The 22466-nt window shown below is 42.9% G+C and overlaps 1 pseudogene; it reads left to right on the plus strand.

The window, feature by feature from the left end:
- The first annotated feature begins 22106 nt into the window (after positions 1–22106).
- Positions 22107–22223, plus strand: LOC125110110 (uncharacterized; annotated as a pseudogene).
- The last annotated feature ends 243 nt before the right edge of the window (positions 22224–22466 follow it).

A 22466-nucleotide genomic window follows, 5' to 3' on the forward strand; every position in this document is an offset into this window, starting at 1 on the left:
GCTGGTCTCAGCCCCTCGTGTGGGGAGTTCAAGGAGTCTCAGTTCAGTATGTTGAGAATAGATGTGTTGGTGGCACTAATGGTAGGCACCCCCAACTGTTTATGATATCCTTCCTGGCCCTGCAGACGCTGGCCACTGAGCTCCCATCTGCAGCAGGACGCCTGCTTTGAGGGCTGAGAGTCAGGCTTTTGGTGATCATCTGCTTGAGGTTTTGGTAGGCTCTGGGAGGGCAGGAGTGTTTTCTAGAAATAGAAACTCCATGAGCACGCCCAACATGGCAGTTAACCCACACCAGGCAGCCATCATGTTTTGTTCAGAGATAGACCCTGTGAAAGCAGGCGCATCATAAAGCAAAACACAAAACACACCTTAACACAAGCCGGGACACCCATGGGTAACGAAGAGTGGAATTTACTGCTTGTAAACAGAGCTCAAAAGAAGATGTTGGACTTTAGAGTATCTGTGATCCCACCGACAGGAACAAATGGTGATCGGGGAGGGATGGACAGGGTGGCTTGGGGGAGCTTGTGCCTGAGTGTAAGGTCTATACTAACAAGGATCAAAGAGTTGGAAAAGCAGAATTTACATCGCGGTTTCATCACTCCAAGCTAGGTGGGCTGGTGAGTCACTTACCATCTTAAAAGGCAGAAGGGACACTTTTGGCCCAACTGTTATCTGTCCTCTCCCACCTACTGCTTGCCCTAACAGCCCCAAGCCCCACCTGCTTACCTGGGTTTGGCCTTCCTTGCCTGGGTCCCAGCCTCCATGTGGTGTGGCCTCAGGCAAACAAGCTCAGTTCTGGGCCCCTCAGGGGCAGGTGCCTAGAAGTAGCAGCTCTTTTATGCTAAGAATAAATAAAATACATTTTCTCTGTGCTTTATAAGCATAAAACCATGCTGTTATGGATTTAGAGGTGAACTCCCACCAGTGGCAGCTATAGCCCTGGAATTCGGATCCTCTGAGCTTCTCCCAAGGCAAATTGAGGCAATCCTTCAAATTGTAGCCAGGTCAGAATACTGTAGAGGGCTTGTTGAACACAGATGGCCGTACCCCACTTCCAGGTGTCTGCTTCAGTGGGTCATGTGGGGCCTAGAATTGCATTTCTTACAAGACCCAGGGGATATTGGTGCTGCTGATTGGTGACCTTTGAGGCTCAGAGGCATACACATTCACCTAACATCTCCTAGTTTCTCAGAATGTGACTGTGTTTGGAGAGGTATTCAGCGTTCTACTGGTAGAGGGATTTGAGTTTTGATCCCAGAGAACTCTGAGTTAGCCCCACCACTGCTACTGGCCAAGTTGCCATATCCCCCTTCTTCCCCATGACCACCCTCCACTGAGAAGCCCTAGTCAGCCCCAGGTACCATCCCCACTCAGGCCCTGACCCAGCAGACACCCACTGCCCCATCCTGCCACCCCTGCCCTCAACACTGCCCACATGAAGCCAGGCACTAGGGATAGCCTCCTAGGGAGTAGAAGCTTAGGCAGACTCACACTGATGTGCCTATTGGTAGGAACAGGGTCATTGCAATGAAGGTTAGCAAATAGTAAAATTGTTCAAATAAGAAATAGGAATGACACCAAGGGGCACCTGGGTGGCAGTTAGTTAAGCAACTGTCCCTAAAATTTGCATAAGATAATTCAAGTCAAGAATTCAACACAGTGCCCAGCATAGAACGCAAACATAATAGGAATTGGCTATTATTCAGAGTTTTTCTAATAATAATTACAGTGATAAGAAAGCACAGTCAGGTTAGGAATTTGCCTCACCACACTGCAGGATAAAAGTTGTGTTTAGAAAGATAAGTCTAGTTACAAAGAGGCTTTGAAATTTGTTTGGAACATTTGCCTGCAGAGGAGAGTGTTGGCAAAGGCCCATCTTCATCTTTTTCTCATCAATGTTACAGATTATTTTGGTCCTTGTTTTATAGTGATAAACATTTGTTAGGAAATGTGAAACAATCACCAAAAATTTAGATGGGATAAAAAACCAGAGGGCTTATGAACTAAGGTGCTGATATTTTTATATATTTCTTTCCTGTCTTTCACAAATCTTTGTGTAAGTACTTCTTATTTTGTATCGAATTTGTACCTATATATAGGCTAAGGAGTCAAACTGCTCTAGGAGTTTCCATGCCTGGGGTGGCGGGTCCTCTCCCAGTCTGTGCTTCATTTCCCCTTGATCTCCTCCAGCTGATGCTTCCACTCCAACTTCCTATGTCCAAATCACATACCTATGTTGCTACATCGTGAGTTTTCAGATCTAGACATCATCAATTGGATCTCTTTATGAAGATGGGGTTTAACTCCTCTGATGCCATTACCAGAATGGCAGTAGCAAAGGGTTTTAATCAGCACCCAGTTTGCCAGATGCAACAGACTTTCATCTCTGACCGCTCTGTCTTGGAATGCAGGACATGAATCCAGCATACCCAGGGTCTTTAGCCAGCAGGAGCCCAGTAGCCACTTCTTTTGCCTCCTCACCCACTTAGGTTGTGGTTGGCTGCCACCAGAGAAGAACCATGCCCTGTGAGGTCACCTGGATGCAGAGAAGCCACAGACATGGTTTCCCCTTGATTTCTTATACTGTCTTCGTTATGCAGGCCTGAGGCTGGTGTGCTAGCTCACAGGCTCCCCACTTCAGGGCTGTCCTAGAGATGAGGGGTTCTAGGGCAAACCAGACTGTGTTCATTGCTCATTGATCTTACTTCTATAGTCTTCACGGAAGCTGTATTGTTAGAAGACAATCTCAGGTCTTTTTCTCAGGCTGGCCTTGGGGAGCCCAGGCCTGATACTAAACTTTTATTCATACACATAATTCTTCTTCTTCTTTTTAAGATTTTATTTATTTATTTGACAGACAGAGATCACAAGTAGGCAGAGAGGCAGGCAGAGAGAGAGGAGGAAGCAGGCTCCCTGCTGAGCAGAGAGCCCGATGTGGGGCTCGAACCCAGGATTCTGGGATCATGACCTGAGCTGAAAGCAGAGGCTTTAACCCACTGAGCAACCCAGGCGCCCCAATACACATAATTCTTCTTGCCTGCAGCAGACACATACACACATACACACAAACACACACACAGGCACAGATGACCACATTTCCAACCTCTTCTCAGTATAACTATATTGCAGTTTTGGTGAAGTCTCCATTCAGTGTTTATATTCTGTGACAATGTCATTATCATTGACATGAGCCTTGTGGTAAACTATAATTGCTTTTTGTCTTCTGTGTGAATTTTTGTTTTCCCTGGAGTTCAAAATGGTTTTGTTTTTTTGTTTTTACTCTTCAAATACAAATCACTAATTTATTCTCAAAATATTCCCCAGTAGTTTAAATTAAGATATTCATGCCAGATACTCTTTTATTTTAACAAACTTTTTTTTTTTTTTAGAGCTGTTTTAGGTTTGCAGCAAAACTGAGTGGAAAGTACAGGAAATTTCCCTATATCCCTGTCCCCGCACTTGTCTCCACATCCTCCCTACTATCAGCATCCCCCACCAGAGGGGTATATCTGTTATGATCAGTGAACCTACATCAGCACACTATGATCATCCAAAGCTCACAGTTTACATTATGGTTCGCTCTTGGTGTTGTATATTCTGTGGGTTTTGCTAAATGTATAATGATATCCTTACGGTGTTATACAGACTAGTTTTACTGCCCTAAAAATGCTCTGTGCTCCCCCTATTCATCTTTCTTTTCATCTAACCCCTGGCAACCACCCATCTCTTTACTGTCTCCTTAGTTCTGCCTTTTCTACTATATCACATGTTGGAAACATACAGCATATAGTCTTTTCAGATTGGCTTCTTTCACTCAGTAATATACATTTAAGTTTCCTCCATGTCTTTTAATATCTTGATAGTTCATTTCTTATTTTTGCTGAATAATATTCCATTGTGTGAATATACCACAGGTTATCTATCCATCTTAGGTGGTCTATAGTTTCTTTCTCTTGAAGAAGTTTCCCTTAGAGTACCTACCCTTCCATTGAGATAAAAGTCTAGATCTGGTCTATGGCTACCATCCCAGCACCTTCGCCTGGTGTTTGCCCTGGAAATTCCCTCTCCTCTCCTGTGTTGAATTTCCTACTTCTTAGATTCCATGTCTCCATGTTCTCTGATTTGCTACCTCGGTTCTGTGGAGTGTAAACTCTAATAGCGTCCTGAAAAAGAGAAAAGGGAAGGAACATTTCTGAAATTTTGCACAATTGAAAGTATTTATATTCTGCATTCATACTTAATTGATTGGCAAGATGTAGAATTCTGGGCTGGAAACTATTTACTTTTGGAATTGAGAAGGCATTAATTTATGTCTTCTAGTTTCCAGAGTGGCTGTGGAGAAGCTGATGCTTTTAGTCCTTGTTTTTTTTTTTGTTTGTTTGTTTGTTTGTTTTTTATAAATCTTCATGGTTTCTTTCTAGGATGCATAGGGAATTTTGGTGTGGGTCTATTTTCATCCAGTGTGTTGGACTCTTAAAGGGCTCCTTCAAGCTGAAAATCCCTGTTCTGTAGCCATTTCTTAGCCAGATTAGCAGTATATCTTCCATGAGTATGTGGATTATGGTGCAGTTGGCTGACTCCCCTGTTCTGGCAGACTGAATTGTCCCCTTCCCTGCTGTGACCACCTCAGTCCTGGAGGAAGTTGAGTCATTTCCCAGGGCACATCACAAACTTAAAAATGCTGGGCTTGCAAGTGGATTTTCCACATATTTAAAGTAATAATAGCTTAACAGGAGCTAAAAAAAAAAAAACAACCCACAAACACCCAGGCCCCATTGACACTAAGTTGTTGTGCCTTAAGAGAAATGCCCAGTCTTTGTTAGCTCCTGAAAGATGAATGGGCTGTTTAGGATTCCTCCCAGGGCTCGCCCAGGTCAGTTCCCTCACACTCAGTTTAAGCAAGTGGCTCAGGGGTGAGCAGCTGCTTTAGAAACAAGAGGGTGACCTGATAGGATTCTGTCACCTGAGAGTCTGGATTTATCAGTAATCAGGCACTGAGGTTTCTCACACACAGAGCTGACTTCAGTTCAGGTCAATTTCTGCCCTATCGATGATGAAAAGCTTTTGAGTGTTTGATGGCGTAATAAAGGCTGCTGTTTACAGAGAGGTATGGCCCTTTATGGATGTTGCATTTGTGACTCTGCGCCATGATTCCAGGCAGGCGTTATTATTTCCCTACTATAAGGAATGAACCAACATCACTAAAACCTGGCAGAGATCAGATTCACATCTGGGTCTTTTTCAGTCCAACTACCCAGATTTCTCTGTTGGGCAACACTGCTCCTTATTCAGATGCAAAGGTATATGCTGGTGTACAAGAAAATTCATGGGAACCTGTGAAGTGACCCGTGTGAGGGAAGAATGATGGTGGATCTCTCCCCCAGGGAAAGGGGGCTATGTCCACTTCAGACCGAGTCATGCAGGACAGAAATCTGCTCCATAGGTAGCATGGAGACAGTAAAAGGGGCACTGAGCTGGCACCCAGGGTCTGAATCAGAGCCCAGGATCAGTCCAGGCTCTGACACTCAGCTGCTCTGAGCCTTAGGTTTTTTCCATCTAGAGATGGAAGATGGAAATGTGGCCTATTTTGGGTTATGGGACTCTGTGAGGACCAAGATGAAACAATGTATGTGCCAAGCATTCTTCCTAACTGTGAAGCACTATGTGATCACAGCCCTTCGGGGCTGGGTATGCAGACATGAGTGAGGACCAGCTGTTTACTTAAGTAGCTAAGTGGGTTTTCTGCCCACATAAGCAATAGGTCTTTTGCTTTTCCTTTCAGAAAGGAGTGACTGGTGTTTCCCTGGACTGACACCAGGACTCTTGATTCTCAGGGGGTGAGTACAGGTGTGTCTTGGGGCCCAGGGTGGAAAGAGCTTCCTTCTTCAGTGGGTGTGGTGTCCCTTGTGCTCTAGCCAGGTTGGAGGGTAGGTCCTGGAGGAAGTGGGAGGGTCTGGGCCCATCTCCTCACCTACCTTTGTCCTGTTTCACCACTGACAGAGGCATCTGTTTCTGCGTCCATAAAGTCTGTGCTCACAGGGTCAGCGATGTCTTCCAGGTCTTATCAGTGATGAGTGACACTGGAGGACGGGCCGGACAGGGGAGGGAGAGCTGTTTGAAAAAGCAGGATGGGAATACTTGAAATAAGCCTTCCCAGTTTGAACTCTGAAATTTATGTGTTCTTGTTATTAATGGCAAATGCAGAATGACAAGCATGAGATGTGCTCCCGGGTATTTTCACGCACACCCTTCCTGTTGCTAGCCCAGATAAGCTAGTCAGACTCACTGTGGATTGAGCCCTGAAAATGCCCAGCATTTTCCATGCCTTATAAGTGACATCTTTATTTTGAGATGAGGAACTTGGGTTTAGAAGAATGAAGTAGCATCGACCGTCATGTGGGTGCTTTGTGGCAGGGCTGGGACTGGAGGCTGGCATGGGATGTGGGGGTTTGCTACAATAGCTGGGGAGTCTCAGTCATCTGCTATGAGCTAGTGCCCCTTGTTTGCCTCCTACTTACATGTCAGATGTGGGGTCCACACTCTCCTGGGTTGAACAGCATCTCCCAACATTCATGCCCCCCCCAGAAACTCAGAACCTCAGCATGTGACCAAGAAAGGTGACATCTCATGGAATTATTGCTGAAGTTAGTCAAGGGGGGGGTCTTACTGGAGTCAGGTGGGCCTTCATCTTCATAAAAGGAGAAGAGACACAGAGACAGATGTTCACAGGGAAGGCTATGTGATGATTCAGCAGAGACTGAGTGACGCTACCTGGGGCTCCCCAAAGCTGGCAGAGGCAAGGAAGGACCCTCCCCTGGTGCCTCCGGAGGAAGTATAGCCCTGCTGGCACCTTAATTTTGGACTTGTGGCCTCCAGGACTCTGAGAGGACCCATTTCTGTTGCTTTAAACCATCTATGTTTTGGTAATTTCTCACAGCAGCCCTAGAAAGGAATACATAGTCAGCACATTTTGGACATGAGCTGGTCAGAGTGCAGGCCTGTTGGGTCACATCAGATGAAAGCTTTCCTTCCCTGTAACACCTGCTTTGGGGCCTGGCCCACAGTTTATATTACATATGGTTGCCTATCCCTGGCTGCCTTTCCTACTTAGCTGGGGAGGTCATGAGTCCCACCCAAAAGTGCTCCTTCCCCAGAAGGGAGGGAACTTCCTGGACCCTGGGTCATCAGAGGCTCAGAGCACCATCCAGGGTTCCCTCCTGCGGCCTCAGAGAGACAGATCCATAGAGAAGCCCAGCCAAGTGTCTCTCCCAGAAGCAGGCAGCCCTCAGGATAGAGACAGTGAGGGGAGTCTAGCAGAGAAAACTAGTGCTGGGGAGCCCCATCTCTGAAGGACCCAGGTCCGCTGGGGTCCCATACAACACATCCCAAGTTGGGTTGGTGTCTATTCACCAGCCTCCACAATTTAAAATCTGAGGACAACTCACTGCACAGAAGCATTTACACCAGGCTTGTCAGCCAGCTAGAGACCCCATATCCATCCTGAGTGGGAATTCCAGAACAGCCTTAATCTGGCTTTCTGATGTAACCTCATGACTATGGATACAGGAAGAAGCCCATGGAAGCTCAGTGCCTTCCCCTCCCAGAATGTGGATGATGACCATGTTGGAGAAGGTGCTGTCTGCCAGGTTTCTCCACCATGAAGTCACTGTGTTTCATTTTCATGGAGTCCAGCTTGCCCTCAGCAGGGAAAAAGGAACTAAGCTCCCTTACCTGGAGAGGAAATATCTACACTGTAGAGGTTGCTTTTAGGCAGCAGGCTTGAGCAATGGGAGCTTGAGTGAGGTAGAAAGACCCACAGTAACCTCCAGGCTGATGACACAGGCTCATTAGAGAACTTTGTACTTGTTAGTACAGACCTGGGACAATCTCTAAAGTGTTCCTGAAAAGCTGGGAGGGGGAGACCTTGAATTTAGGAGCGCCAGGAGTGCCAAAGTGACAAAGTGCTGGGAATCCGGGGGCTATCTGACCATTTTGAAATATTTATTTATTTATTTATTCATTATTTTTTTGAGACAGAGAGAGAGAGAGAGCGTGCGCACACAAGAACATGAGCAGGAGAGGAGCAGAAGGAGGGGGAGAGGATCCCAAGCAGACTCTGCGCTGAGTGAGAGGTTGACAAAAGGTTGGATCTCACTAACCCTGAGATCATGACCTGAGTTGAAACCAGGAGCATGACCCTTAACCTAATGAGCCACCCAGGCATCCCGCTGATCATTTTTTTAAAGGTTACATTCTTTTAGGGCAAAGCTGATCTAGTACTATTTCTCATAACATACTGAATCCCCTCAAAGGAAGTACTTCCTTCTTTTCCTCCTGACCCTCCCTCGTCCTCCCATTCCCTTACCTCTCCTTCTCCGCCCCCCCACTCTTTCTTTCCCCTCCAGGTCCCTCCACTTCACTTCCTCTTCCTCCTCTTCTCCCCTCCCTCTTTCTCCTCCTCCCTCCCAACATCCCCCCTTTCTCTTTTACCTCCTTCTCTCCCCTCTTTTCACTTTCTTCCCCCCCTTTCCCCTTTTATTTTCCCTCTCTCTCTCCCTCTGACGGAAGAACAGTCCTCTCCTCTATCGGGGAAGGTCGTCCTCTTCAACAGAGTGCACACACATGGAGCAGTGAGGGAGGAAGGGGACGCCTGCCTAGCCAGCCAGATCAGCTGAATCAACCCTGGGGATTAATGGGGTGACAGATGTCGTCACAGCCAGATCACCCTCACATACTCTCTCCCTCTTTCCTTCCCTCCTGCCTCTCTTTCCTCTGCTCAACGTTCCAGGCTCACCCACCCTGTGCCTCGCCCACCATGTGCCTGCACTAGTCCCATGTTGGAGCCAGGGCAGTGTGAGATCAAAGTGCCTTCCCTCTTGCAACCCTCCTCCTGGAGGTCTGCTCTGAGATCCCAGCTTTATCCTGTCAACTTTCTCTCATTGTCCACATGAAATTAGAGTTACTTTCTTAGAGAATGGTTATTTTAAAACCTTCCCTTCATGAGGCCTGTAGTAACCCAGAGATAGTTCCTAAAGCTACCAAAGACCAGGCAAAGGACAGGCTGCCTGGAGAGGCAGCCTAAGTTACAGGAAAACAGACCTGCTGAGCCTTGAAATGCCCAAGCAGTCCTGGGTGGGGATGGCTCACTGCTTGATGCAGAGAGGCTTCCTTGTCCCTGGCCATGGAATAGGGAGGCCACATAATCTCAAGGCAGAAAGGGCCCATTGAACTTGTCCAGATTTCAAGGCAGAAGCTGGCATGGGGGGTGTTCAAGGCCTGATTTGGGGGCCATGTGGGGATGCTGTAGCTTGCTTGGACCTGCTCCTGAAAGCTGATTGACTGTTAAACCTTCAGGATTCTCCTGAGCCAGGTATTAAACACAGCCATTATTAAATAGCAAATTATAAACCTCCAATGAAACAAACCATATTAAAAGAAAGGTAATAGTTATCCAAAGTTCATCATTGCTAACTATTTCACAATTCCATTATTGATGTATTTCAGGTGAATTTCATCCACTGAATCTGTCTGGTGAGAATATGATGTGACGGTGGCTTCCTTGCATTTTTTTGCCTACCCTGCATTCAGACTCCACACTGATAGCCTGAAATTGGCCACAGTGGGAGTATTTACACCATAGAAATCAGCAAGCGCTACAAATGAGGACGTTTTTGTGTTCTGGAGAGCTGTTTTTCAACATTTGCCAATACCACTAGTTCCACCCCAGAACGGCATCCGAATTTCTGTGACTGGGCTTGAAATTTTGTCCTTTTGAAAAGTTTCCCAGAGGATGCTGGCATAGCCAGCCAAGCTGAGTCTGCAGAGTGGGTTTGGAAAATGCTGACCATGCATCCTTGCCCAGCTGGGATTTCTGCCAGTTGATGTTCAGTTGGTGCTTGAATGCTTCCAAAAACTGGGAGCTCACTACTGCAAAGCAACCGTTGGAAGACACTGACTGGCCCATTCACTCATGGAGTGCTGGGCTCTTCTCATTGCTATCTCTGCTTGATCCTGCCACAGACAGAGAACTCTTTGCCCCTGAGTAAGTCCTGTTCTGGGATTGCTCGGGGTTTTCTAGTTATTCGTTATAGTGAACAGGCCACGGTTTCATTGCAGGTGCCCCTGTCAATCCTAACTGTTCCCATTCCACGGTGTATCAATGCAGGGCTCATCTCTCCCCAGAAAAGAGCCCTCTGAATACTCAGAGACACATCTAGCCATACTGCCTTCCCTCACATACATTTTCTTTTCTCCAAGCCACATGTTCCTGCTGTTCCAAGCCCTTCTCCCATGTATTGTTAAATTCCTGTGGAACATTACCTAGTTGGCTTGGCTAAGCTTTCTAGTCCATTGAAACCCATATGGTACTGATTCTGTCAACCAACCTATTACCTCTTATTTCTAGTTACAGCTAATTACCTCATCTAAGCAGCTATAAAAGTGTTTTATGGGATGAGACCTCTTAAACAACAACCTTTCTTGAGATATTCCGGATGGTATTTTATTTGCAAATGTTCAGACACATATTTATTGCTGAAAGCAATGCTCCTCTGCCAAAAATACTCTCCATTTTGGTAGAGAACAAAATTTAGCAAGAAACAAATACACTGGCTAAAATGTTTCCAAATGACTACCAATCCAGATTGGAACCTTAAAGAACAATTCCTTCAGGAGGATTTTTAATCATCCCCGATTCCATGCTATGTTTCTCTCACATTGATTCCCCTAAACACATCTGATTTGTATTTCTGAGATGCACTTTTCCATATATCTTGGCAAAGTCAGACTTCAGATTTCATATCTCTTCCCCAGCATGAATGTGTCCCTTCCCTTTGATCTCTAGCTATTCTACTTGGCATGCCTTGCTACTACAGAGAGTAATTGTCAGAAATTCAAAGAACTCATTGTTGAGGGGAAATTGGTGGTTATGTAATATCCTGAAACCCCTCAGACTGTGAGGATGGACTGAAGTGACATGGATGCCCACAAAGTATTCCTCTACAGGTGGGGACCATTCTTTGACCAGGTGATGGAGGTTTGGCCAGAACAAGCCAGATATCATGCCTTTATGTCTTCCTCCTCATGCCCTTTTGAGTGTCCTTGATGGGTTAGAAGGACTTCCCAAGTTACAAAAAGAAGGCTTCTAAGCACATTAAGTCAGGAACCCCACCGGAGTTTAGTGTTTGCTGTGTCTGGCCCATGTGATGATTAGAATCTTTGAACTCTTTCAAAGACTCACTCTCCTTTTGGGTTGTACTGTGGCTGGTCACCTGGGAGGTGTAGTATTGAATGCCTATCTCTTTACCTTGCTGTCTCTGAGACACATTTCAGCTCAGAAATCCTTCTGGTTGGGGGAAGGGGGAGGGTGAGGCTGCGTAGTGGTTGCCATGGGGATGGCAGGGAAGTTTTCACTTGCTTTGTGCTGTTGTGATCAGGGTGAGGGCAGGATTTCACAGTGGACTCTGTTGGTGATTTCTCATGGGTCATGCTCACTGGGGCCTCTCATGTCCTATCCCTGGTTAGGGTCATGTACTCCCAGGCATTTGCTCCCAACAACCCCATGTGGACTCATTGATCCATTGATCTCCATAGCTCCCGTGGTTCAGGTTCCATCCTTGACATACCTGCACTAAAATCATACATCCCTAACCCAAAACAATGGCAAAATCTCCCCCTTTAGGAGGATTTTTTTTTTTTTTAAACTTAGCTCATTGACTAAAGAGGCCTTGAGTTTTACTAGAAGTAGGCTGTGGGTGCAGTGTCTAGGGAGAGGACAAACAAATGTTTTCTTTCTTTCTTTTTTTTTTTTAAGATTTTATTTACTTATCTGTCAGAGAGAGAGCACAAGCAGGGGGACTGGCAGACAGAGCAGGCAGAGGGAGAAGCAGACTCCTCACAGAGCTGGGAGCCCTCTGTGGGACTCAATCCCAGGATCCTGAGATCAGAACCCGAGCCGAAGGCGGATGCTTAATTGACTGAGCCACGTAGGTGCCTCCAGTGCTTGCTGCTTGATGGAAAGTGGTGTAAACATGGTGCTTCTCAGAATAAATGCACATGCTCTTCATTTCTTTCCACTCCATTTGCCTTTCCTCCTCCTCTGAGCTAATAGATTCAACAAAGAAGCATTTGTTCTTTTATTAAAAAGAATACCTTTGTGCCTCTAATATGCATTCTGGGCACAGGGGACTCACCACAAAACATCTAACAACCCCGTCTTTGTAGTGTTTACAATGGTTTTCCTGAGAGCTGATATTTGAAAGGAGGTTGTAGTCAGCTTGGAGGCTATGTCTGACGTCTTCATCAGAATTTATCGCTTCCCTTACTTATTATATGTCCTTTCTACGGTGACAGTTGTCAGGGATTGAAGATTGGGATCCTCGTGGGCTGCCGTCGGGACCTTTTCAGCAACCATCATAGTGATTTAGGCTTTGCAAGTAGCTGGATTGGTGTGGAAATCCTGGATTTGTCCCAGGCAAGTTAGTCAATTTCTCAAAAACACGATTCCCTCACTCTCAGTGTGGTGGTGCTTTATAGAGTACGGGCAGACCTCAGAGACATAGGTTCAGTTCCAGACCACCACAATAAAGAAAATATTGTGAAAAAAGTGAGTCAAATGAAATTTTTAGTTTCCCAGTGCACATCAAAATTATGTTTATGCTATACTGTAGTTTATTAAGTGTGCAATAGACTTATGTCTAAAATAATGTATATACCTTAATTAAAAATACTTTATGGTTAAAAAATGATAACCATCATCAGAGCTTTCAATGAGTCATAATCTTTTTGCTGATGAAGGGTCTTGCGTTAGTGTTAATGGCTGCTGACTGAGCAGGGTGGTGGCTGCTGAAGGCTGGGGTGGCTGTGACAACTTCTTAAAATAAGACTATGAAACTTGCCTCACAACTGGAGTCAGTCTTCTCAAACTCTTCTGCTACTTTGTCAATTAAGCTTAGGTGCTATTCTAAAACCTCTGTTGTCATTTCAACAATCTTCACAGCATCTTCACCAGGAGTAGGTGCCATCTCAAGAAACTACTCTTTGCTCATCCATAAGAAGCAATTCCTCACTATTATGCTAAGTGAAATAAGTCAGTCAGAGATTGATCAGATCAATTATTGATCTGATCTGAGATCAATTGATCTCTGATTAATCAGAGTTCAATTATCATATGATCTCATGGATATGCGGAATTTGAGAAACAAGACAGAGGATCATAGGGCAAGGGAGGGAAAGATGAAATAAGATGAAACCAGAGAGGGAGACAAATCATAGGAGACTCTTAATCTCAGGAAACAAACTGAGGGTTGCTGGAGGCGGGGCGGGGTGGGGGAGTGGGGTGGCTGGGTGATGGACACTGGAGAGGGTACGTGCTATGGTGAGTTCTTTGAATTGTGTAAGACTGATGAATCACAGACCTGCACCCCTGAAACAAATAATACATTATATGTTAATAAAAGAAGGAAGCAACTCCTCATCTGTTAAAGTTTTATCATGAGATTGCAGCAACTTAGCTACATCCTCTGGCTCTGCTTCTGAGTCTAGTTCTCTTGCTGTTTCCACCACATCAGCAGTTATCTCCTACACTGTAGTCTTGAAGCCCTCAAAGTCATTCATGAGGGCTGGAATCAACTTCTTCCAACTCCTGTTCAATATTGATATTTTGACCTCTTCCCAATGAATCATGAATGTTCTTACTGGCATCTACCATGGTAATTGCTTTCCAGAAGAATTTTAATTAACTTTGCCAGTATCTGTTATTGTCTATTGCAGCTATAGCCTTAAAAATGTATTTCTTAAATAAGTCTTAAAAGTCAAAATAACACCTTAATCCATGGGCTGCAGAATGGATGTTATATCAGCAGACATGAAAACAACATTAATCTCACTGTACATCTCTATCAGAGCTCTTGGATGAACAGATGCATTGTCTAAGAGTAATATTTTAAGAGGAGCATTTTTTTCTGAGCAGTGATTTCACCATTAGGCTTTAAATACTCAGTAGGGGCACCTGGGTGGCTCAACGGGTTAAAGACTCTGCCTTCAGCTCAGCTCATGGTCTCAGGATCCTGGGATCGAGCCGGGCGTCGGGCTCTCTGCTCAACAGGGAGCCTGCTTCCCTTTCTCTCTCTCTGCCTGCCTCTCTGCCTACTTGTGATCTCTGTCTGTCAAACAAATAAATAAAATCTTAAAAGTAAATAAATAAATAAATACTCTGTAAACCATGTTGTAAACAGACATGCTGCTATCCAGGCTTTGTTCTTCCAGTGACAGAGTCCAGGCAGAGTAATAACTGTTAAGGGCTCTAGGATTTTTGGAATGGTAAATGAACATTGGCTTAAGCCACCAGCTGCATGAACCTTTAACAAGAGAGTCAGCCTGTGCTTTGAAATTTTGAAGTCCAGGCATCAACTTCTCCTAAGTATGAAATCCCTAAACGGCATTTTTTTTCCAGTAGAAGGCTGTTTCCATCTACATTAGATATCTGTTGTTGAGTATAACCTCCTTCATTGATTAGCTAGATCTTCTGGATAACTTGCTATAGTTTCTTCATTAGCCCCTGCTGCCGCTCCTTGTACTGTTCTGTTATGGAGGTGGTTTCTTTCCTTAAACCTCATGAACCAATCTCTGTGAACTTCAAACTTTTCTTCTGCAGCTTCCATACCTCTCTCAGCCCTCACAGAATTGAAGATAGTTGGGGCCTTGCTCTGGATTAGGCTTTGGCTCTAGGGAATGTTGTGGCTGGTTTGACCTTTTATCCAGACCACTAAACCTTTTTCCATATCAGCAATAAGGCTGTTTTTCTTTCTTATATTTTGTGTGTTCACTAGAGTAGCACTTTTTTTTAAAGATTTTATTTATTTATTTGACAGACAGAGATCACAAGTAGGCAGAGAGGCATGCAGAGAGAGAGGAGGAAGCAGGCTCCCCGCTGAGCAGAGAGCCCGATGCGGGGCCCGATCCCAGGACCCTGAGACCAAGACCCGAGCCGAAGGCAGAGGCCTTAACCCACTGAACCACTCAGGTGCCCCTAGAGTAGCACTTTTAATTTCTTTTAAGTACTTTTCCTTTGCATTCATAAGTTGGCCAACTGTTTGGTGCAAGAGGTATAGCTTTCAGCTTATGTCGATTTTCAACATGTCTTCCTCATTAAGTTTAATCATTTCTAGCTTCTGATTTAAAATGAGAGATGTGCAACACTTCCCTTCACTTGAACACTTACAGACCATTGCAAGGCTATTAATTAGCCTAATTTCAACATTGTTGTGTTTCAGGGAACAAGGAGGCCCGAGGAGGGGGAGAGAGATGGGAGGAATGACCAGTGTAGAAGTCAAAACACAGAGAACATTTCTTGATCAAGTTCACAAATATAATAATAACAAAAAAGGTTGGAATAGTGTGAGAATTACCAAAATGTGACACAGAGACATGGAGTGAGCAATTGCTGTTGGAAACATGGTGCCTATAGCCTTGCTTGATGGAGGGTTGCTACAGACCTTCGATTTATAAAAATTACAGTATCTGAGAAGCACAACAAAAAGAAGTGTAGTAAAATGAGAGATGTCTGTAGTTTGTGATTTTAATGAGATAATAAGATTAAGCAGATCACAAAGGCATGAGTCACCATGAGCACAAATCCATGATGGACTAGCCCTTTCTGGGCTCCCAAGGCTGCAAGTCTGAAAGGGCCAGGGTCACAGACCAATGTGGAAAATTGGCAGAGGCCAGAATCAAGGGCTCAGCATTGGGTGATTAGCTCTAATAATCTATTCAGAGCCTATATTATGACAGAACCATGTCTTAGTAAGTTTATCAGACAAAGTCCAACTGCAAGGTCACAGGACAAATTCAGGCTAAGAGTCCAGGCATCCTTAACTAGATTCCAAAGTCAAATTCATTAGGCAGAAAAATTCAAGCATAGAGGTTGTCCTAATTGGATGGTATAAAAGTGAGAAACAAGTTCTCTCTGTAGACGGTGGGAATGTGAACATATGTGACTTATGTGGATGCTGGGTTGATAATATCTATGGCCATGTATAGACGGTCATATGGTTCAAGCCAGTAAATCTCCTTCCACAGTTTATCTTTTTTTATTTCTGTCTTTAGAGGTAACCATATTAATAGTTTGTGGTGTTCACAATCTCCTTTGCTGCACACATACAGGCACGCACATATATGTATACATGTACATACACATCCCTTTTTTTAAACAAAAGATATATTATTAGTATATACCACCTATGACTTGTTTTCCTTCACCCACTCTGTGGTGGTCTTCTCATATTGGTTTCATAGAACTACCTTTTCTTTCTTTTTTCTTTTTCTTTTCTAAATTAATTAATTATTTTTTTATTATTTAAATCCAATTAACATATAATGTATTACTGGTTTCAGAGGTAGAGTCAGTGATTCATCAGTCTTATATAATACCCAGTACTCATTACATCACGTGCCCTCCTTAATGCCTGTCACCCAGTGACCCCCCTACCCTTCCTTCCATCAACCTTTAGTTTGTTTCTCTTACACTTTGTATCCCTCTCTGATTTCATCTTGTTTTATTTTTTCCTCTCTTCCTCTATGATCCTTGGTTTTGTTTCTTAGATTCCACCTATCAGTGATATCATATGATACTTGTCTTTCTCTGATTTATTTATTTCACTTAGCATAACACCCTCTCGTTTCATCCACATCTTTGCAAATGGAAATATTTCATTCTTTTTGATGGCTGAGTAGTATTTCATCACACACACACACACACACACACACACACACACACTTATATACCACATCTTCTTTATCCATTCATCTGTCGATGGACATCTGAGGTCTTTCCATAGTTTGGCTATTGTGGACATTTCTGGTGTAAAGACTAGGTGCAGCTTCCCCTTCAAATCACTACATTTGTGTCTTTGGGATAAATACCCAGTAGTGCAATTGGTAGGTCATAGGGTAGCTCTATATTCAACCTTTTGAGGAACCTCCATACAGTTTCCCTGAGTAGCTATATCAGCTTGAATTCCCACCAACAGTGTAAGAGGATTCCCCTTTCTTCACATCCTCACTAACAACTGTTGTTTCCTGAGTGGTTAATTTTAGCCATTCTAACTGGTGTGAGGTGGTATTTCAGGGTGGTTTTGATTTATATTTTTCTGAGACAAATGATGTTGAGCATTTTTTCATGTGGCTGTTGGCCATTTGGACGTCTTCTTTGCAGAAATGTCTGTTCATGTCTTCTGCCCATTTCTTGATTAGATTATGTGTTCTTTGGGTGTTGAGTTTGGTAAGTTCTTTATACATTTTAGATACTAGCCCTTTATCTGATATGTCATTTGCAAATATCTTCCATTCCTTCAGTTGTCTTTTGTTTTTTTATCAACTGTTTCCTGTGCTGTGCAAAAGATTTTATCTTGATGAAGTCCTAATAATTCAGTTTTGCTGTTGTTTTCCCTGCCTTTGGAGATATATCTAGTAAGAAGTTGCTGCAGCTGAGGTCACAAAAGTTCCTGCCTGTGTTCTCCTCTAAGATTTTGATGGATTCCTGTCTCATATTCAGGTCTTCCATCCATTTTGAGTCCATTTTTGTGTACGGCATAAGGAAATTGTCCAGTTTTTATTCTTCTGCATGTGGCTGTCCAATTTTCCCAATGCCACTTGATGAAAAGACAGTATTTTTTCAATTGGACATTCTTTCTTACTTTCTCAAAATTGGTACACAGAGTTGAGGATCCATTTCTGGGTTCTCTCTTCTGTTCCACTGATCTGTCTGGTTTTTTGTTTTTGTTTTTGTTTTTGTTTTGTTTTCTTTTGTTTTGTTTTTGGCAGTACCATACCGTCTTGATGATTATAGCTTTGTAATAGAGCTTGAAGTCCAGAATTGTAATGCCACCAGCTTTGGTTTTCTTTTTAAACATCTCCTGGTGATTTGGGGTCTTTTCTATTTCCATACAAATTTTAGGATTATTTGTTCCAGCTCTGTGAAAAAGCTGATGGTATTTTGATAAGGATTGCACTGAATTATAGATTTCTCTAGTTAGTATAGATATTTTAGTAATATTTTTTCTTCCAATTCATGAACATGAAATGTTTTTCCATTTCTTTGTGCCTTCCTCAAATTCATTCAGGAGCATTCTATAGTTTTCTGAGTACATATCATTGCCTCTTTGGTTAGGTTTATTCCTAGGTATCTTATGGTTTTTGGTGCCATTGTAAATGGGACTGACTCTAATTTCTCTTTCTTCTGTCTTATTGTTTGTATATAGAAATGTACCTTATTTCTGTGCATTGATTTTACATCCTGCCACTTTGCTGAATTCCTGTATGATTCTAGTAGTTTTGGGGTAGAATATTGGGTTTTCCACATAGAGTATCTAGTCATTTGCTAAAAGTAAGAGTTTGACGTCTTCTTTGCTGATTCAGATACCTTTTATTTCTTCTTCTTGTCTGATTGGTGGGTGTAGGATTTCTAGTACTATGTTGAACAGCAGTGGTGATAGTGGACATCCTTGCTGTGTTCCTGACCTTAGGGGGAAAGTTCTCAGTTTTCCCCCATTGAAAATGGTATTTTTTGTGGACTTTTCATAGATGGCTTTTATGATATTGTGGCATGTTCCCTCTATCCCTCCACTGTGAGGAGTTTTAATCAAGAAAGGATGCTATACTTTGTCAAATGCTTTTTCTGCATCTATTGGGAGGATCATATGGTTCTTGTCCTTTCTTTTATTTATGTACTCTATAACATTGATTGATTTGCAGATGTTGAACCAAACTTGCATCCCAGGAATAAATCCCACTTGGTCATAATGAATAATCCTTTTAATGTACTGTTGGATCCTATTGGCTAGGGTCTTGGTGAGAATTTTTATATCCATGTTCATCAGCAGATATTGGTCTGTAATTCTCCTTTTTGATGGGGTCTTTGGTTTTGAGATCAAGATAATTCTGGCCTCACAGAAAGAGTACAGAAGTTTTCCTTCCATTTCTATTTGTTGGAAAGTGCTTCAGAAGAATAGGTATTAGTTTTTCTTTGAATGGTTGGTAGACTTTCCCTGGGAAGTTGTCCAGCAGTGGGCTCCTTTTTTGGTGGGAAGATTTTTGATTACTTCTTCAATTTCCTAGCTGGTTATGGGTCTGTTCAGGTTTTCCATTTCTTCCTGGTTCAGTTTTGGTAGTCTATACTCTCTAGGGATGCATCCATTTCTTCCAGATTGCCTAGTTTGTTGGTATATAGTTGCTCATAATATGTTCTTATAATTGTTTGCATTTCTTTAGTGTTGGTTGTGATCTTTCCTCTTTCATTCATGATTTTATTTATTTGGGTCCTTTCTCTTTTCTTTTTGATAAATCTGGCCATGGGTTTATCAATATTATTAATTCTTCCGAAGAACCAGCTCCTAGTTTCATTGGTATGTTCTATTGTTCATTTGGTTTCTATTCCATTGATTTCTGCTCCAATCTTTATCATTTCTCTTCTCCTGCTGGGTTTAGGTTTTCTTTGCTATTCTTTGTACATTTCCTTTAGGTGTAAGGTTAGGTTGTGTATTTGAGACATCTCTTGTTTCTTGATAAAGTCTTGTATTGCTATATACTTTCCTCTCAGGACTGCCTTTGCTGTGTCCCAATGATTTTGAACAGTTGTGTTTTCATTTTCAGTTGCTTTCATGAATTTTTAAAATTCTTCTTTAATTTCCCAGTTGACCCATTCATTCTTTAGGAGGATGCTCTTTAGTCTCCACGTATTTGAATTATTTCCAACTTTCCTCTTGTGGTTGATTTCTAGTTTCAAATCACTGTGGCCTGAAAATATGCAGGGAATGGCCCCAATCTTTTGGTACTGGTTGATATCTGATTTGTAACCAATATGTGATCTGTTCTGAGAATGTTCCATGTGCATTTGAGAGGAATGTGTATTCTGTTGCTTTAGGTTGGAATGTTCTGAATATATATGTGAAGTCCATCTGGTCGAGTGTGTTATTCAAGACCATTGTTTTGTTGTTGATCTGCTTAGATGATCTGTCCATTGAAGTGAGTGGGGTGTTAAAGTCCCCTACTATTATTGTATTATTATCAATGTGTTTCTTTAATTTTGTTATTAATTGGTTTATATAATTGGCTGCTCCCATGTTGGGGGCATAGGTATTCAAAATTGTTAGATGTTACTGTTGAAAGACTCTTTAATTATGATATAATGCCCTTTCTCATCTCTTATTACATTCTTTGGTTTAAAATCTAATTTGTCTAATATAAAGATTACCACCCCAGCTTTTTTTTTTTTTTTATGTCCATTAGCATGATGAATGGCTTTCCACCACCTCATTTTAAATCTAGAGGTGTCTTTGGGTCTAAAATGAGTCTCTTGCAGACAGCATATTGATGGGTCTTGTTTTTTTTTTTATCCAATCTGATACCCCAAATACTATAATAAGAGATGAGGAAGGGCATTATAGCATACACACACACACACACACACACACACGCATATATATATATAAAATAAATACATTGGAAGGATAGAATGTAGCTCTAAAGATGAAAATTTAAAAAAAGAAGACTTTAACAAAACAAAACAAAAAGAAGAAAAAAAAGAGAATGAACATGATCAGACAGGTGAAGAGAACAGAGCCATACACTAATTTCTGGGTGTATTTTGTTCTGTTAGGAGAAACTGCAACCCAAAATTGTGGAAGGAAAAACTTACACACACACGCACACACACACACACACACACACACACAATATTAAATATAATTTAATATAAAGGATAGAATGAAATTGTAAAAATGAAAATTAAAAAAGATTTGAAAAAATGAGTTGATAAAATAAGAAATTGGTTGAAAAGGGAAAGAGAAAAAAATAAAATTGAAAGACTAAAGAATTATGGGTAGATAACCATGAATTCTATATGCTATATTCCCCCAGTGCTAAAGTTTTGTAGTTCTCAGCAATCAATAAACTTGGTCTCAGCTGGATGTTCTTGCTGATCTTCTGGGGGAGGGGCCTGTTGCATTGATTCTCAAGTGTATTTGCCCTGGACAGAATTGAACTGCCTTTGCCAGGGACCAGGCTAAATAATCTGTTCTGGTTTGTTCTCTGTGGTTTTGTTTCCTGAAGACTTTCCATGCAACTTTAGAGGGTGAGAATGAACATGGTGGCCTTCCAATCTCTATCCCCAGAGCCTCAGCTCTCAAGCTCAGGACCTCACTCTTCCCACCCCACTTCCCTCCCTCAGGGAAAAACAGTCAATCACTTCTGTCTCCCTGGTCTCCATTCACAATCTGTGCCCACCCAGCTTGTGACTGAGCATTTCTATCTCAGGCACGGGATCCCATTTCGAGTCTCCAAACCCTGTAGACTCTTGGGCATGCTCCCACACTGTTCCTCCCAGGGGAGGAAGGGCAGGAGGTGTCTTGCTTGTTCTGCTGTTTGTTGGGCCCCTGCTTAGGGGAACAGTTGCCCGACTATTCCACAATTCATGGTTTATGGCAACTCTGAGCTGAAAGTCCAATGCTGGCTCACTGATGGCAGCTGGCTTCCTCACTCCGATGCCTGGGAACTCTGCCACACTCAGGGACCCTCAGTCTTCCAGTGACCCTGAGGATCCTGAGACCACACTGTCCCACCTAGGATTATACCCCATTCACCACCTGAGGGCCTTTCAGGCAGGGATGTCCCTCACCAGAGCAGACTTCTAAAAGTTCTGATTTTGTGCTCCACTGATAAATCACTTTCCAGTGTCACCTTACTAAGACTCCCTCCCCCTGTGGTTTATCTTCCCATATATCACCTTGGATTCACTTCTGTGCACTTCCTACCTTGCAGATAGTGGTCACTCTTCTATTTGTAGGGTTTCAGCTATTTTTTTCTTAGATCTCTGGTTGAGTTCACTGGTATTTAGAATGATTTAATAGATATCTAGCTGAATTCCTGGGACCAGACAAAACTAAGGTCTACTCTTCCACCATCTTGTACTGGCTCTCCTTCCACAATTTATCTTAAGAAATATTAAGTGATCCAGGATATGTGTATAATGATGTTCATAGTGATTAATTATAAAATTAGAAATCAGAAGTGACACATGTGCAACACCAATTAACACACCTAAGAAGAAGAGCTTTGCGCAGTGGCAGTATCGTAGCCAATGAGGTTTATCCGAGGTGCGATTATTGCTAATTGAAAACACACCTAAGAAGATGCACATGTGGGATTCTCTGCAGCCCAGTAAATGACGGTGTAGAGCTGTAGGATCTAGGAGCATGGTAGAAGTTTGGGCATCCCAAATCCAGTGAGATGGCAGATAATGAACTCTCATGTCGAAAACCTGGTCAGTAACTCCAAGGGGTTCTTGAAAGAGAGAAAGCAGGGAAAATCAGATTCATGAAGAAGCAGAAGCAGAGGAACTGACAGTCCCCACCTTTACAGGAGAGAGACGCCTCAAAGGTAAGAGCCATTGGAAGTTCTGAGTCCAGAGG

This window comes from Lutra lutra, chromosome 9, assembly GCF_902655055.1.
Source record: "Lutra lutra chromosome 9, mLutLut1.2, whole genome shotgun sequence".
NCBI lineage: Eukaryota > Metazoa > Chordata > Mammalia > Carnivora > Mustelidae > Lutra > Lutra lutra.